Source organism: Cynoglossus semilaevis, chromosome 8 (genome assembly GCF_000523025.1).
Source record: "Cynoglossus semilaevis isolate Cse_v1.0 chromosome 8, Cse_v1.0, whole genome shotgun sequence".
Taxonomy (NCBI): Eukaryota; Metazoa; Chordata; class Actinopteri; order Pleuronectiformes; family Cynoglossidae; genus Cynoglossus; species Cynoglossus semilaevis.
This window is the reverse complement of record NC_024314.1, coordinates 10,002,960-10,006,302: the sequence shown is the minus strand read 5'-3', so window position 1 is coordinate 10,006,302 and position 3,343 is coordinate 10,002,960.

Sequence of the window (3,343 nt, the reverse complement as noted above, 5' to 3'; positions counted from 1 at the left end):
AATACTGAATTAACATATAAGTAAAAATATAATATATATATATAAAAGTATAACCCAAATGAAATACATTTTGTCAGTCAGACAAAAACTAAAAATACATTTTTGTAAAATGTATACATTTAATTCGATTTCAACTAAATAGGATTTAAACTATTCAAATTAAATAATATATTTTTACCATCTCATCTGCAGAAGTGGAAGATGCAGAAGTTCCAGGTTGCCTTGGCCTTTATTTTCCCTCTTTGTTGTGTCTACACCACCGAAAGTCGGGTATTGAAGTTTGTGGTGACTGTAAGTAAAAAAAAAAAAAAAAAAAAATTAACAAAACCGATGTGATGTGATTGGGTGATTCTGCTTGTATTTGCATGTTTAAATATAACAATAACTATGTAACATGAAACTCAAAGGACCAAAGGACCAGACACCAACGCAGTATCTTCGCTGGAACTACGTAAATACACATTATCAGGTTCTCAACCGTTTTTCAATTCAAGTAGTGGGAGCGTGAAAACAATTATGTCCACTAGGGGCCATCACAGAAAATAATTGAGAGAACAATTGATTTAACAGTAACTAACAGTGACAGAGTCAGTGTAGCGCAGACCCACTTAACACAACCTGTTTCCAAAGAAGACACAAATAGCATCAAAACAACCAATCTCTGCTGTGTTGACATCACCTCTCGGTCGTTGTTTTGACATCTGATTGCTTCGAATCTCTCGGGTGCAAACAGAAGTAAATCATATGTGTGGGTAATCCTTTCAAGTCGAGTCAACCTCTGTGTCAGGTTGTTGCTCACGCTGAACTCTAGGTCGAGTTAAATGCTGGATTATCCTCGTCTCCAGTGGGTATGACCTCATTACCGCAACACACACCAAGTCTTGAAACTGGTTTTTAAAACTGACGTGTTTAGAAAAATACATATTGTGAGTTTTTTGTTTTGAAAACAAACAGTTTCTATATTTGTATCTTTCTAACGGTAAAAGGTGTTCCGGCATGGTGACCAATCGCCCAGTGAGTCATACCCAACAGATCCCTACGGAGAGGCAGTGTGGGCCCAGGGCTTTGGACATTTAACCGAGGTACTTTAAGTATATGCGTGCCTACTGTTGTCAGTTTCTGTTCACAAAACACAGGGTAAGTGGGGAAAAACTCCCAGTGACTGTATTTATCTGTAGCCTTTAAAGTTCTTTTTTTTAATGTAAATCGTTCTCTCACAGGCCAACAACAAAAAAAAAAAACTAAATGTATGTGCTAACGTAGCGCAGACATGGGCAAACTGAGGCTAAAGGCTAAAAGCATGTTAGCATTTTAGCTTTTATGCATGACTTTCACATGTCTTTTGTCTCAGTTTGTACAAACGCTCCATCTATCTGCTGCTACTGACCCGCCCCCTCCCGACCCCCCGTGTCAAATTCATTCAGACACATGTGCTGTAGCCCTTACGAAAGCATTTACCATCCCAAATAAATGCTTTACCGTTATCGTAGACATTTCCTTCATTTTCAATTTAAGAGTATGTATGTTTTCTTTTTTATATAATTAATGATTGATTGGAGCAACTGATTCTGATTTTTGTTTTTTAATTTTTTCTTGCATAACTTCAACTTTATATTCTTTCCAGCTGGGTATGAAACAACAGTTTGACCTGGGCAGGTTTCTGAGGAGGCGCTATTGGAACTTTATCGGTGAAGACTACAACAGCAGAGAGGTGAGAAGAGCTGCCAACTCTTTCTTCTTATACCTCTGGCTGAACTCCACTGTTAGCGAGTGTGCGGTCTCGTCCAATCCTGAGGGTCACTGAAGGTGCCTTCACTGCCACAACTTCATACGTCACGCTGTACTAATGCTTGTAATGCATGTAACAACATAAAGGTAATGAGCGCATCAGCACCGCCATGGCCCGAGTAACACTCTGTGGAGCATCAGCGATAATGCTCCTCGAGCAGTACGTTTTAGCAGTACTGTATACTTGTTGGTTTAGTCATCCTAAAATTTGACAGGGGGAGCAGATAGATGGAGCGTTCGTGTGAACTAAGATAAATGACATGTAAAAATGATGCATAAAGGCTAAAATGCTAAATTTAGCCTTCTCTATGCCATCTATAGGGAAAATGTGGACATTGCAGGGGAAAATGCATAAATATAATTATCATACAAAACAATTATATCATTCGGACAAGATCCCAGATTACAAAGCTGAACGGCCTGCATCTGGCCCCCGGGCCTTAGTTTGCCCATACCTGTTTATGTAGCATTAGCCCTGGGCCGCAGCATGCTTTGACACGATTTGACATGAGATCATTTTGGCCCTTGTGGCTAACTTATAGCTTTTACCTAAACCAAAACTTTGTTACATGTCAAGTATGTAAATACCTCCAGTATTTATAGTACACAAATATAAACACCTTTTTAGACTTCCACAAATCACATAGTGCTACCTTTGTCTTTCAGTTATACGTGCGGAGCACCGACTATGACCGCACCCTAATGAGTGCCCAGGCCTGTCTGGCAGGATTGTTCTTCAAGACCAGACGTCCTCATCCCATCATGCCCCAGTTACTATGGCGGCCTATTCCAGTGCACACTGTCCCCAGGACACAGGACAAGGTGATAAAATCAAACATATATGTGTTTAGATTTGATGTTCTATTTTTTTTTTTTTGTCCCATGTTAGCGTATAGTCTGATTTCATATCAAACCTACTTGGGTTAAAATAACTCTTGTGTGTTTGCCCACGAGAACATTTGTGGATGCAACCATATAAACTAGGAGGACAATACACATACTCACATTAACATCTGATTAAAAAAATCTGTTACAATATGTTAGAGAGAGAGAGGGAGAGAGAGAGAGAGAGAGAGAGAGAGAGAGAGAGGGAGAGAGATCTCCCCTTTTGGAAAACCCATGGCTGCAGGTTAAGTGACTCTCCCCAAAAGAATGAACCAGCAAGGAGGACCTAGGAAGGGAGAAGCCAGCAAAAACACAAGTTGACGGCCATCATAATACAAACATATATACATACATACATACATAGATGCAAACATACATACATACATGCACACGTACATACATAGATACAGACATGCACACACATACATACATATATACATACATGCATACATGCATGCATACATACGTCCATACATACACACATACATACACACATACTGTACATACATCCATGCATACATCCATACATAGATCCATACATACATACATACATACATACGTCCATACATACACACATACTGTACATACATACATACATACATACATAAATACAAACATACATGCATACATAAATACATACGTACATACATACATACATACATACATACAT